Source organism: Glycine soja, chromosome 15, assembly GCF_004193775.1.
Source record: "Glycine soja cultivar W05 chromosome 15, ASM419377v2, whole genome shotgun sequence".
Lineage (NCBI taxonomy): Eukaryota > Viridiplantae > Streptophyta > Magnoliopsida > Fabales > Fabaceae > Glycine > Glycine soja.
Window position 1 is genome coordinate 31,677,429 of NC_041016.1, and position 16,312 is coordinate 31,693,740.

The 16,312-nt window shown below is 31.5% G+C and overlaps 1 pseudogene; it reads left to right on the plus strand.

Annotated features, from left to right (window-relative positions):
- Positions 1-4,826: 4,826 nt before the first annotated feature.
- LOC114386068 overlaps positions 4,827-16,312 on the plus strand; it is a 138,572-nt pseudogene continuing 127,086 nt past the window's right edge.

Genomic DNA, 16,312 nt, shown 5'->3' on the forward strand with positions numbered 1-16,312 from the left:
GCACAGGTCGAACCAGTGCCAGCTAATCCACCATCTCCAGTGGCGGATCCATCTTCTTCCGAGCTTGAAGCAGCTCCCTCATCTTCACCTATTATTATTATCTCTGAAGACTCTATAGAGTCAGCATCTGGATGAGCTACTACTCCTTCTACTACCCCTGTTTTCCATCTGACAGATGAGGAGGATACACAGGACCAGTCACAGGAATTCTAAATTCTTGATTTTTCCTTTTTGGAAATTATTATAACTACTATGGTTTAGTACATTTTTTTTGTGATTTTGGTTTATAATTATAATTATATACTTGTGTTTTTTTTGTGAGTACTTAGTGTGCATGTTTTGAAGCATACTGAATAGCTTAACTAGATTCTCTGAGTATACAGTGCAAACACTTGATCTTTTTGTGAAATTGGTGTTGTGAATTGATTGTGGAATGAATGCATGATTGAAATGGAGCTTGTGTTTTATCATGAGTATTGAGCAAGTGTGTATGCTAGACAAAGATAGAACAAGAATGTGAGCTTGCAATTAGAAATGTTAGTCAGTAGACAGATTGATTGAGAAAGAAAAGCTTGAACCATAACCCGGTGAGAGTGTGATCTTAAATTGTGAGTTAATGACTAGCATTGAGTAATATTCTTTGTACCAGTCTCTAAATTTTAGAATGAAATGCATAAATTTGAAAGTGATGAAGGCCATTGTTTTATTTGTAAACTACTTGACCAGAAAGCTTACCTTGAATTATAATTGTATCCTTTGCACCCTTTGTGAGCTGAATTAAATTTCCAAATTGAACCCTGAACTTGAATGAATATCTCCAGCTAACTGTTTAAATTCTAGGAGAGCATGTGGTTCAAGGAAATTTGCCCCAAATTTGGGGGAGTTAGTTGGGATGTGAAGTAAAAGGGCAAGACACCTTAGCACACACAACAACAAAAAAGAGAAAAAAAAAGAGTGAAAGGTAAAATGCCAACAAAGAGAGTGTGTGTTGTGGTAATAAGGTCAAATGAAAGGCAAGTGAGTAAGCTAAATAAATTGAAAGGAAATACATTGGTTAAGTCTAGGATCCATGCTCTCTTAGAATTTAAGCCTTTGAATCCTAGAAAAACCAATAATCTTTGTAGCCAAGCCTCACTACAAGCCTATGAAAGTCCTTTTAATTCTATTTGTGCATTTTTGACTTTATGACATGAGATGAAGTTCAAAGATTAGACCTTTTGCTAGTCGTCATTGATAGAAAGCTTAAACACTTGAGCGTGAGTGAAATAGTAGCCGTGAGACTTTGGTTTAAGCTACTTTCCTTGATATCTGTCTTGTGCCTAACTTCATTTAATTGTATAGCATACATTATGTTCCTCTATTTGAATAACTACATGCTTGGTGAAAAACAATTGATTAGGGCATTTTGTTTCATTTTGTTATCATGCACTCTACATTTTGTAGCACAAACACCTTTGTAAATTGTCACTGCATGTTTGTCACTTGAGGACCAGTGAGTTGTTCTTTATTTGCATGAGGACAAGCAAAATTGTAAATTTGGGAGAGTTTGTTAGTCAGATAATAAGACTAACTTTTGTGTAAGAAACTTGTGTACATTGTATCAAATCTCCTCCAATTTATGGTTGTTTTGTATTTTTGTAATTACTTTTTGTTAAATTTAGGTAACAAGTATTTAGTATCCTACTTTTGTGTATTTAATAACCTTTCCATTTTAATTTCAGGTAAAATAAGCAAGTTTGGTGAAGTTTGATTTTTGCAGTTCGTTAAGCCATCCTTCTCTGGATGAGCGCATGATTGGCTAAGCGAAGAAGAGGCGTGCTAAGCCAAATGTCTCCTAATTGGCTGAGCCTTCCTTCTCTGGCTGAGCGCATGATTAGTTGAGCCATCCTTCTCTGGCTGAGCGCATGAATGGTTGAGCGAACCAGAATTCGGCTGAGCAAATGACCAAAAATTAGAAACTCTATTTAAAGCCTGAAATCAGAAATGAAAGGGGAGTTTGGCCTTTTCTTGAATCTTCTGCATGTCTAGAGAGTTCTAGAGAGAGAAAGGTACAAGTTCCAGAGAGTTTGAGAGATTTTGTTGCGTAAAGATCTGTAAAGACCAGAGCTTGAAGAGGAAGCCGTCCTGAGAGCTTGAGATGAGTTTGTGAGTGATTGTGAGGTCCTAGAGGTAGAGGAGACATCCCCACTACTTGTATTTCTGCAATCTTTCATCTTGCTCTTCTTTGTTGTAAAGGAAGCTTCCCAGTTATGGAAAGTTAAATCCTCTGTTGGATCTTCCTTGTAGGTACTTGATGTAAATACTTGTATATTTATTTAATGATGTTTTGTGTGTTCACTGTGCTATCATAACTTCATTCTACCATGTTTTTGCCTTAATCACGTAGATGCATGTGTTTTTAGGATCATTCAACAGTGGAAACTGGTCTGATTCTTAGAACTTGATTGGACAGGGCTAGTTTGTTGTACTATCACGAGGGATTGGGGTACGATAACCTAGTTGTTGTATGTTTGTCTTAATGCGGTCCTGGCAGAGTTTAGTCCAACAAAAGGAATCTACAAACGATGCTTGATCGGGATTAGGCTAGACTATCATGAGGAATCGGGGTTTAGCATTTTAGGAGACACTATAGAACGCATAAGCATTGTTAAATAGAGAATATCCTTTTAACATTAGGCACCTATTAGGAAGACCAACGTGTCGTCTACTTGTCTTTACGCATCATTACTCACATGATTTTTCCTTTTTCATAGTTAGTTTACATACCTTTTTATAGTAAACATATCTCTTTTCACACTAGACACCTATTCACAGAAATAGTTTTACCAAGTAACACAAGTTCCCCGAGAGTTCGATACTCGGTTCTTACCATTTTATACTACTTGCGCGATCCGGTGCACTTGCCGAAAGTGAACAACTGTCCACAAACTTGCCAAGTCGCAGGGCGAGCAGCATGGAATGGAATGCCACCTTAGGATTAAGATTTCTGATTTGGACAACGAGTGGACTGAACCCGTCCATAAATTTACAAAGTGACTGATCATTTGCCTGACGTACACTAGCTGATGCAAGCTCCATGGGAGCTTGTAGGCCTAGGATCTTCTTCATCAATGGATTCCTTTGCTTCTTGGAAGATAAATGGCAGCGAAATGGGGAAGGAAGAGAGAGAGGAGACGCCACTTCAAGGAGAAGATGAGTCTAGAAGAAGCTCACCACCATAGGAGGCCATGGATAAGAGCTTGGAGGAAGAAGGAGAAGAATGAAGGAAGAGGGAGAGAAGAGCACGAAATTTTGTGCTCTAAATGAGCTTTGAAATCTGAAGTTTAATATTCAAATGTTCAAAGTTGAAAAAAATGCACACACATGACCTCTATTTATAGCCTAAGTGTCACACAAAATTGGAGGGAAATTCAAATTTCACTTGAATTTGAAATTGAATTTGTGGAGCCAAAATTTCACTAATTATGATTAGTGAATTTTAGTTATGGTTCAGCCCACTAATCCAAGATCAATTCCAAGATTCTCCACTAAGTGTGCTTAGGTGTCATGAGGCATGAAAAGCATGAAGGACATGCACAAAGTGTGACTATATGATGTGGCAATGGGGTGTAGTAAGCAAATGCTCACCTCCCCCTCTAAAATTTAATTGGATTGGGCTTCTACCAATTCAATTAAATTTATTTCCAACCACACACATCAAATATCCACTTAGTGCATGCGAAATTACAAAACTACCCCTAATACAAAAACTAGTCTAGGTGCCCTAAAATACAAGGGCTGAAAAATCCTATATTTCTAAGGTACCCTACCTACATTATGGAGCCCTAAATACAAGGCTCACAAATAATGAAACCTTAATATAATATTTACAAAGATAAGTGGGCTCGTACTTAGCCCATGGGCCCGAAATCTACCCTAAGGCTCATAAGAACCCTAGGGCCTTCTCTTGCATCTCTGGCCCAATCTAGTTGGAGTTTTTCTATCCAATGCCCTTGCGGGGTAGGATTGCATCACTAGCCAAGGCAGTAGAAGTTAGGCGGTGTGAGTGGATCGTTGTGTATTAAGAACTGAAGCAATCAACAAGGGTGTCGAAGTCATTGATAGATATGGGGGAGTCCTCTGTACCATGTCAATGTCACCCCCTTGAGGGATGTGGGGAAGACTCGACACAGGATCGCATTGTCGTTGGTGTAAAGGTTAGTCTGGGTCAGGAACACGTCCAAGTGTTCATCTAGATTAGTGGTCCCATCACAATGCTCCAAATTGAGTGGTTTCCAGCCCAAGGGAAGGTCGACTTCCATGATTCAATCTACAAAAGGATGTTGTCGAGTGACCCTTCCTTCATAGCAGTGTGTTTGTTAGGTATTATGATCATCCTGGGTATTGTTGGTCTATTGAGGTAGTGATTCACCCTGGGTGCGCTCATTGATCGTGTAAGGGGAGTACTCATCTCCTTGAGGGCGTCTCACATGAGCCTCCAATTCGTCGTGGTCAACCTTCAACTTGCTGAGTTCTTCTTTGTCACAACGTGACATAGCTCCTATGTGGGGCTTGTAGGCCTTGGACCTTCTTCATCAATGGAATCCTTTGCTTCTTGAAGATGAATGGCAGCGTAATGGAGAAGGAAGAAAGATGATTGAAGACGTCACTTCAAGGAGAAGATGAGTCAAGCACAAGCTCACTATCATAGGAAGCCATGGAAGATGAGTCAAGCACAAGCTCACTACCATAGGAAGCCATAGAAATGCTTGGAGTTGTCACCTGAGACCAGATCGGGTACTGACCATTTGTGTAGGTGGCTGCAAGGAGAGTTTTATTGCAGCCCCATGGCAGGCGCCAAATGTACTTACCGAAATTTGGAGCTGGCTGATGTCAGGGTTAACCGTCGTCAAGATGGGTTCCACGATCTCACACATCGGGCTCATGGGTGTCCTCCACTAAAGGAGTGGGAGGGGTACCTACAAAAGGGACTCTGTCACTCAAGTAAGTATGTGAGTGAGCTAAGAATGGATGGAAAGTGAAGGTAGAACTTGATATTTATAACGTTGGATGAGAGTCTCAAGTCCTTGATTGTTGGGGTTGTTATAGCAGGGTAACAACTCTTATAGATATTAGTGGCTATTATATAAATGGAGTACTAGCCATATGAAAAGAGGATAATAACATTATCATTAATATATATATATATATATATATATATATATATATATATATATATATATATATATATATACCCAACTGAACAACTATTGAACAGCTAAAGAGGAGGATTGACGTGCATATTTTAAAGCCATGTCATCAATCACGTCATTTGTAGATCCCAAAGAGTACAATTTAAAAAAAAAAAAACTAAAACACTAATGTAAGAGTAATAAAAAAATATGCCAACTTGTATGATATGGCTAACATAAACGTAAAAGCTGAACAATAAAAAAGAATAATTAATGCAAAATGCGTACGAAAAACTAACATAAAAACCATATGATATGACACGACTCTGTAACTAAAAGTTAAAAGGGTAAATCAAAATTAAGTCCATTTTCATATATAATTTGACTTTGGTCTTATAAATTAATTAATAATAATTATTGGTATAATATGAATGTTTATTTTTGTTATATTATATAGATAAATAGATTGACCTATTAGGACTAATATATTTTTTTATAAGGTTAAGTCTAACCTATTTAAATAAATAGATCCTTTAAAAAGTCTATATCCTGCATTTTTATTAAATAGGTTAGGACAGATCAAATTTTAAACAAACAAAAACATAAACTCTTATTTAAGGTTTGATGTATTCATATCACTAATGCTAAGCCTCTTAAAACATAAGCATTTCTATTAGTGAGTCCTCCGTGAACATGCTTAACCTCACTTCTAAAGAAGACAATTCAATTTTAATTATAATACTATATATTATTAATCTATTAAATATGGATAACTTTTTTTTACTCTCAAATTTAAATTTGTTTTACATAGGCCATGAATTTTGAAAATTACTCCTTTCAATCTCTCTTGATAAAGGTTCTCAAATTGATTTTGAAATGACTGAAATATTTAATTTTTTTACAGAAAAGAATTAAAATAACAACCTTCAAAATGTAAAGATTAATAAAAATAAATTTTAAATTAGAAACCAAAAATAAAAGTGACCCAAATTTAATGGATAAAAAATATATTTAACCTTATATTTTATTTTGGGTGTTTGCACTTTAGTTTGATTCAGTTTTCGGACAAAAGGCTTTTAATCACATAAAAATAAATATGTTTTGCCTTACTAAAGTTTAGTTTAGTTTAAATGTAATATCAAATATGAATTAAAGCAAATTAAATTAATCTGTTGCAATTCGGTTTCAATCAATTATTCATGTTTTAAAAGTTTTCAATACTATATTTTGTCTTTTGATTTTTTTTTAATTTAACATCTAAGAAAATAAATTGATACAATGTAAAATCTAATAAATACTTGAGTGCTGATCAATAATTGAAAATAGCATTTATATAACCATAAGCAAAAATAATAATAAAAGACCACACGCTAACACTAATGATGATACATAATTACTTTTTAGTTTAATAACTAATGAAATAAAAACAATGTATAATCTAATTAATAATCACTTGAGTACTTACTAATAATTAGAAAATAACATTTATATAACCATAAGTAAAATAATTTTAAAAAACATGCTAGTGATGACATGTATATACTGAAACTATTTTCTATTGAATCCTTCACCTACATATATAGCCAAAGCATCACTCTAAACAAAGAATTAGATTTTATGAGAGTATAATAGATAGAAAAAACCATTATAGATATATTAAAGGTATAATTCGATTTAATTTTGTTTAATTTTATCAGTAGGGATCAAAACCTGAAAACACACAGAAAAACAAAAATTTGTTTTAAACTTTTCGACTATCAGTTTAATTTATTTTTATTGATTTAGTAATTTAAAATGATTTGATTTTGAACACCCTTATGAATTTTATGTCTGCGGAGTACGTACTTACTAGATCCTATTAGATTTGAAAATGGAATGAATTACCACTTTAGTTCATATCTAGATGTCTTAACTTTTTCTTTCATTTCAAAAGTATATATTGTACAAACCTAAAGTATCATTAGTTATTTTTTAACCTATATCCTTTTGTTTTTTTTTTTTTTACAAAATCTATATACTTATTTAATAATTACTATAATAATATTTTTTATAACTAGTAAAATATTAAATAACAGTATTTTAGTTTAAATATAATAATATTTTACATTTATTTAAAAAATTTAATCTATTAAGGAAACCCAACTCAATTAATTGAGCAGGTGGATCACAATTTTTAATCTGTGTGGGAGTGGATACTGAACGAAGGTTGAAATTAACATAGCTAGCTTAATAACTTAATTTATTATGTTTAAACGGCTAACTTACGTACAATAATGAAGCCTAATGAGAGCCACAAATTAGTATATTCAACGGATCTGAAACATCACGCTAACCAATAAGATGATCTCAGGCGTCACCCGATCTAGTGCATATTAGACATTTAAAAACTTAAAAGATTATTGTAGTATACTTACTTAGATAATAAATAAATGAAAAATTATTAATTTTATAAAATTAATCTCATTATTACTATCTTTTTCATGTCATTAATATTATGAAAATTATAATAAAAAATAATTAATATTACGTTAAAAAATTAAAATAAAAAATTAAAATGATTATTAATTTAAGATAAAAAAATTTCATCTTATCCGACGATTATTATAGGATGAAGAGTGTAGTTCCGGATTTAAATTTTGGTGCACCATAAATAATTAACTAGATGTAATGCGTGTTTTCATTCAAATAATTTATTTTCATAATTTTTTAATTTCTAAAGTCCTATTTCTAAGTTTTATTTATATCCACTGAAATAGAATATTTATTATTATTATTATTACTATTATCATTAAATAATAATTTTTTGTCATATATATTTTTTAAATTTTATTAAAATTTCAAAATATTCGTCGGATACAAAAAAAATATATAACATTGATAAGCTACCACTGTCTTAAAGGGTTTTTAAAGAATTAATCAATTAGACATTTTTTATGAAACATATATAATAATATAATATAATCGATATACTTTATTAATCATTACTCTTTATGTATGTTCATGTTACTGTTACCGGACCCGGTCTATATATAATTAATAATTTTTTTTAAAATAACTATTTCTATGCTGATTTGTTTTACATAGTTAGATCTAGGTTCGGGTTGAAACGTCGTAGGAAGCTGTAGTTACTGCAGTTAATTAAGTAAAATTAAATGACTGCCATTTAATTTTAATTGTCTGTTTTCTATTTGTCTCTTTCTATGAATAAAAGGATTTCTTAACGTGTTCATTTTTTTTATAAATAAATTGCCTGTAGTGTTCATTGAGTTTGACCAAATATTTATTTATCTATTTTTAATATTTTTTTCCTCACAAATATTTGTTTTAGAGGCAATTCAATTGAACATATTGGTGGTACTAAATATGGGTTCCATTTTTAATATATAAAACATAAAGCGTGAAATATAGAGTCGACAAGTTAGTACGAGTATTTTTCTATTATTAAACAACATCAATATTTTAGTCTACGTATTATATAAGAAAATATTTATTTTTCTATAATTAAAAGTCATAATAATGAAATACTTTTGAACACATAAATGATATTTTGGATTTACAATAAAAAAAAAAACTTAACTTGTGGTGCAAGGTTATTTTTGACTAATGATAATTTCTTTAAAAAAATTAAAAAAATAATTTAAAAATATAGATAAAAAAGAATAAATTGATAGGGATAGGCAATTAAAAAATAAAATATATAGATAAAGATAAAGTAATGATAGTTTGAGATGATTTAGAAATAAAAAATTTTAAATAAGTATGAGAGAAAAGAGAAAATGGTGAAAAGTGATATTTTTGCCTGTACAACTAACATGGTAAATGTTTAATTTATATAACTAAAATTTATAATAAATAAATAATTTTAACTAAATAAATTATATTGTAATTAAAATTCATAATTAATAAATATATTTAACATATTAATTATATTTAAGACCTATAATAAATAATTTTTTATGATATATGCATAATTATTTTTAATTATTGATAATTTCTTTAAAAAATTAAATTAAATTTAGAAATAAAAATAAAAATGATAAATTGAATGATAAGAAGTTAAAAAAAATATTCTAAAAACTTCTTGTTAAGAAAAACTCTTAAAATTTCTCAAGTTGAAGAGTGATTCTTAAAAAAAAATTCATTGAAGATAATGAGTCTCATTGTTCTAATTATGTATTCGTAACCGTCCACCAAACATTTAAGCAAATAATATCTTAGAGAGGAAAATCCTAATTAAAAGGAAATTTAGGAAATTTTGAGGTCGAAACACTTCTCTCAACCTTTCTTGAAAACGTATTAAAAAGAATGGTTATATTTAGATATTCATTGTTTACAAACACTATAACAACATTTGTTATATATCTATATCTCTCTTCTCATGTCGCATCATATCATAAATCTCATCAATAAGTTAGCCCTGCTCTCTTCCTATCTCTCAAAGTGTGTAAGAAACATTTTCCTATCAAAGAAGTCGGATTATCAATCAACATACTTCATAGGCACGGACACAAACTTAGCTCTCGATGCTATTCAGGATGATCTTTCTCAAGTAACTGACGTACGGGCTCTTTTGAGCAGCTACTTTTTAACAAATTATTTGAAATATTTGATACAAGAAGAGCTGTAAATATTTAGAATTTTTCAAAAGCCAAAATGATTTAAAAAAAACCCATTCAAAAGGGTATTAACTAAAACTATAACTACTCTTACGACAATTAACACGACTATAATTACTTATCAGCATAGTTCCTATTGAGAGTATATTAACATTTTGAAGTTTAATAATTTATATTCTTTTACTTTTTCCACATTATAAGAAATTAAGTTACGTACGTACCCATTATTTGTGGTTTTTATCTAGTATATATATAAATGTGCGTTGTTCTCAATCACTTTCCCACTCTAATTAACATACTTGAAACAATTATTCCTTTAAAAGGGTTGTTACAACTACAAAATAAATGACTTACACCAAAGTCAAAAATGACTTGAGCAAAATAAGACCAAACAGATAATAATGTACCACTCATGTTTTTAGAGGAACAACTACGTGATGGCATGAAATTCATGGTGAATTATTGCACTTTGCTCTTGTCTGATTTGGTTCCTCATAATCGTGACTCCTAGTTTCTCTTCCTCTTTACTCTATTGATTTTCTTCAACTTGTCTATTTTTTTTTTGGAAAAACTATTCTTATACAATAAAATTATATAATTTATTTCATAATAAATAAAAATAATAGAGATGAAAGATGTGAGATAAAATAATTGATATGAAAAATTGTAAAAGTAATATTTAAAAAATATTAACACAAATATTTGTAAATAATATGTGATTTTCTTTATAATTATTTGCTATTGAGTCATATGATTGAGTGATAACGAGAGGAGAAGGGCTTTCTCAATAGTCACTGCTCACTACTCACTACTCACTACTGTACACTACTGTACAGTGAGGAAAATTTCAACCATTAGGTCACATCATAATCTGTACCTTCCTGTAGGCTGCAACTCAAGATTTTTCAAATTTGTATAAAGATTTGGCCACTTCTCATAATTCACATCACACGGTCCCCTTCACTCTCTTTCTATCATTCATTCAAAACGATGACATGTCTCGAACATAACGACTCCTACCGGAATAGGTGGTCACATGTGCCAGGTGTCCCAATTATACGCGTAACACTTGCAAAACATTCCCATGGACACGTTTAATTGCACGTTACTTAGGTGAAACCGTGAAGAAAGGGTTCAACAATGTAATAAAAGTTACGTAGAGAAAGAATTTCGGGTAAAAAGTGTTTATAATACGTGCACTTTTTTTTATATATAATATACATGCATTTTGTATTATATAGACCTAAGGCATAAAATTGACACAAACCATGCCCTATCTCTGTCTTGTAGATAAGCTATCGAATTTTGGCCACTCAAGTTTAAGTGTTTCTGTTGACAATTTATGCATGCCAATATACCACTAAAAACCTATACACCAGATAAACCCGTCTTCTTCTTCTTCTTCTTTTTATAAACCCGTTTACTTCGAACTCCAATTCTGCCAGTAAAACATGACACTTCTCATTATTACTTATATCGGAACATATATATATATATATATATATATATATATATATATATATATATATATATATATATATATATATATATAACATTTTGATAACTGCATATACAGTTTTTAAATATATAATTCCTACAAAGCATGGATGATTCAATTTGCATCACGTATTCGTATCCAATATATATGTTTTTGATATTTTTACTTTTGGATATTTTATCAACACCTATAAATGAAGTATTCAAACTTATAAAAAAAATTATAAATTCCAATGCAACTAAAAATTAGACATATGAGCATATAACATGGAAGCATTAGTTGTCTGTTATGAACCAAAAATAAAAATTGTTCTATTTATTTATTATTTCAAGAAATGAATAAGATTGATAGTTTTTTTAATCAGCAGAATAAGATTAATAGTATTACTCTTATTTGTAAATAGTATGAAATAATTTATGATACTAATTATTTATTAACTTTTTGGTTCAGCAATGTCTAAGAAATATATTCTTAATTTAAATTTATAAAATTATAGATAGATATTAATTATAATAGGATTATTTTATAAATTTTTGTACATATCTATATTTATTTTACGCATCATACCTTCGTGTTTTTAGAATAATCGTATCTTGATATCGGATACATATCGCATTGTGCATGGATCATAGAATAATTCTAAGCAATTCTCATAATATTTTAGATGCCGTGGTTCCTGATCCATTAAAATATTTTCCCATTTGTATTATAAAGGAGTCGAGAAGCTTCTATAAGGTTTCATTGTTTTCTGTATTTCATTATTACACTGTGTTTAGTTTGTATTTTTATTTTTTATTTTTATTTTGTTTTTATTTTTTGAAAATTATTTTTATTTTTAAAATATTAGAATTCTGAAAACATGTTTAGTTTGACTTCTTATTTTTTGCTTTCAAGAAATAAAAATATATTTTCAAAAGGAAATATATTTTTAGATTTACTTAAAATTACATTTCTTGCCACCGCGTTTTTATTTTATCCAAAATGATATTCCTGGTTTCAATTAAAAAAAAAATTGTATTATTTTCTATTTTTGATTTGTTTGAGAAAATATTTTCACAAAAATCTAATCAAATTATTTCTATCACTATTTTTTATTTCCAACGAAGATAAAATTAAAAAACAGTCAAACCAAAACTAAATACCTTTTAAGTGGTTTTGCTTTTTAAGAAATCAAAGCATGACCATACATCATTTTCTTGCCACGTGACCTACCACGAGGTGGAGACCGATGGATGCTTATATTGGGTATCAATCAGTCTTGATTGTCACATGGACCGAACAACGAGTCTTGATTGTCACACAACTTCAACCGTCCAGCTATGTATATTGAACAATCGACAGGTTTTTAATTAAATTACTAATTTCTAATTCAATTAGCCGGAAGAAAACTATAAGCAATTTATAGATTATAAAAGGTTTAAATATCTTTTTATTTCTTGTAATTAATATAGTATTTTTTACATTTTTTGTTTGTAAAAAAAATTTGTTTTTACTTTTTTAAATTATATTTGTTTTGTTTTTAATTCTTAAAGTTATATAGATAATGTTTTTAACTATTGAAAAAATGTTATCTAAAACATTATAAGGATGAAAAATAAAAAAATATATAATTTTGCAAGGATGAAAAACAAAGAAAGTTAAATTATAAGGACTAAAATATATATTCACTATTAGAAAAAACGTTTTTACCATTGATTATTTTGGACATTTAACATTAATTTTGAATCGATGTTGAAAAGATCGTCATTAAAAGTAAGTCATTTTATCATCAGTTATATAAATCGATGCTGAAATTCACTGTACAAAATCAGTTCTCCTCAAAATCAATGCAATACAGTAATAGCAAGTAGCAAAAAAACATAAATGACATCGATTTTGGGAAAAACCAATGTTGTATGGCACAATACAACATCGATTTAGACAATTGATGTTGTATAGCACAATACAACATTGGTTTTGGAGACAACCGATGTTGTTTTTGCAGTTTCTTAATATTTTGTTTATTTACTAACTAAACCCAAGCCTGCAAATTAAAAACAAATCAATCTAGGCCAAAATCAAATCAATGCAGGCAGTATATATTATATTCAAATTATTATTGAATAAATACTAATAAATACAATAATGTCAATACATAAATATTATCTATATCCTAAGATTTACATAAGTCTAACATTTTCAAAATTTCTTAAACACTAGTTCTTCATTTTTAACTCTTAGAAAACATTTTGTCCATTAAATTCAAATTTTCTTTATTCTCTCTAGTTCCAATGGTCTTGGATTAGTAAAATACCGCATAATATAATAAAACATAACTTAATGAGTATAAATAATAACTATAACAAATGAAATTAGTTTTGAAGTAAGCAATTACCATTTTCTTAATTATCCTTGAAACCTCTTAAGACTATGGCTGACATCCAATGCATGACGTAATAGTCACACTCAGTGCTTCCTCTTTTCTTATTACACTAAATTCAATAAGATATTCAAAGTTATCCCAAAATTAGTGTACAAATTAATAAAATGTCATTTTGAAGATGATGTAAGCTCCATTGGAAATTGTAGGCCTAGGATCTTCTTCATTAATGAATTCCTTTGCTTCTTGGAAGATGAATGACAACGGAATGGAGAAGGAAGAGAGAGAGGAGACGCCACTTCAAGGAGAAGATGAGTCTAGAAGAAGCTCACCACCATAGGAGGTCATGGATAAGAGTTTGGAGGAAGAAGGAGATAAATGAAGGGAGAGGGAGAGAAGAGCACGAAATTTTGTGCTCTAAGAGAGCTCTGAAATCTGAAGTTTAATTTTCAAATGATCAAAGTTGAATAAATTCACACACATGACCTCTATTTATAGCCTAAGTATCACACAAAATTAGTGGGAAATTTGAATTTCACTTGAATTTGAAATTGAATTAGTGGAGCCAAAATTTCACTAATTATGATTAGTGAATTTTAGTTATGGTTCAGCCCACTAATCCAAGATCAATTCCAAGATTCTCCACTAAGTGTGCTTAGGTGTCATAAGACATGTAAAGTATGAAGCACATGCACAAAGTGTGACTATATGATGTGACAATAGGGTGGAGTAAGCAAATGCTCACCTCCCCCTCTAAAATTTAATTGGATTGGGCTTCTACCAATTCAATTAAATTTATTTCCCAACACACACATCAAATATTCACTTAGTGCATGTGAAATTACAAAACTACCCCTAATACAAAAACTAGTCTAGGTGCCCTAAAATACAAGGGCTGAAAAATCCTATATTTCTAGGGTACCCTACCTACATTATGGAGTCCTAAATGCAAGGACCACATATAATGACATCCTAGTCTAATATGTACAAAGATAATTGGACCCAACCTTGGCTCGTAGGCTCAGAAATCTACCCTGAGGTTCATGAGAACCTTAGGGCCTTCTTCAGCAACTCTAGCCCAATCCTCTTGGAGCCTCTTGCTCATGGCTCTAGTGATTGGTCCCTTCCTAGGGAGGATTGCATTATCCCCTTCCCCTTGAAGAGGATTTGACCTCAAATCTGTTAGTTCCTCCTCCCAATATCAGCTCCAACTGCAAAAGGAATTAAATCAGAAATGTTAAAAGTGGTGTTGACTCCATACTCTTCTGGGAGGTCCAACCTATAGGCATTGTTGTTGATCCTTTGCAAAACCTGAAAAGGTCAATCCCCTCTAGGGCTAAGCTTGGATTTCCTTTTAGTAGGGAATCTATCATTCCTAAGATGGAGCCAAACCTAATCACCCTCATTAAGAACTAGCTCTTTTCTTCCTCTATTGCCTTTAGTTGAATACACCTTTGTTTGGTTCTCTATTTTGTTCTTAACCCTCTCATGCAACTTATTTACAAATTTTGACCTAGATTCCCCTTCTTTATGTATAAAAGAAGTGTCCAGTGGGAGGGGAATGAGGTCTAACGGTGTTAGGGGATTAAACCCATAGACAACCTCAAAAGGGGACTGCTTGGTGGTTCTATGAACCCCCCTGTTGTAGGAAAATTCTACATGAGGAAGATACTCATCCCAAGACTTATGGTTGCCTTTCAGAAGAGCCCTTAAAAGGGTGGATAAAGACCTATTCACTACCTCTGTTTGACCATCAGTTTTTGGATGACAAGTGATAGAGAAAAGAAGTTTAGTTCCTAGCTTAGCCCATAAGGTTTTCCAGAAGTGGCTTAGGAACTTAGCATCTCTATCTGACACAATGATCCTAGGCAAACCATGGAGTCTCACAACTTCCCTGAAAAAGAGTTTTGAGATGTGGGAAGCATCATCCACCTTGTGGCATGGTATAAAGTATGTCATCTTGCTAAAATTATCCACCACCACAAAGATAGAGTCTACACCTCTTTGGGTTTTAGGAAGCCCAAGGACAAAGTCCATACTAATGTCTACCCAAGGTGCAGAGGGGATGGGTAAGGGTGTGTATAGCCCATGAGGCATCACCCTAGACTTGGCTTGTAAACAAGCCACACACCTAGTGCAATGCTTATGGACATCTTTCTTCATATGGGGCCAATAAAACTTTTCTTTGAGTAAGACAAGGGTCTTGTCTATCCCAAAGTGGCCCATGAGCCCACCCTCATGGCTCTCTTTCACAAGTAATTTCATAATGGATCATTGGGGTATGCAAAGCTTTCCCTCTTTGAACAAATACCCCTCAGCCAAATAGAATCCATCTTGGGCCTTTTTTTCCACAACTCTCGTAAACGGGAGAGAAATGTTCATCTAAAGCATACAAGTCCCTAATATTATCAAATCCTAAAATTTGAGCTCCTAGGGAGCAAAACAATGTGTGTCTCCTAGAGAGGGCATCAGCTACCACATTTGTTTTTCCCTTTTTGTATTTGATAACATATGGAAATTGCTCTAGGTACTTTACCCATTTTGCATGCCTTTTGTTTAACTTGCTTTGCCCTCTAATGTACTCAAGTGATTGATGATCACTATGAATGACAAATTCCTTGGAAACAAGGTAATGTTCCCAAGTTTGGAGGGCTCTTATTAAGGCATA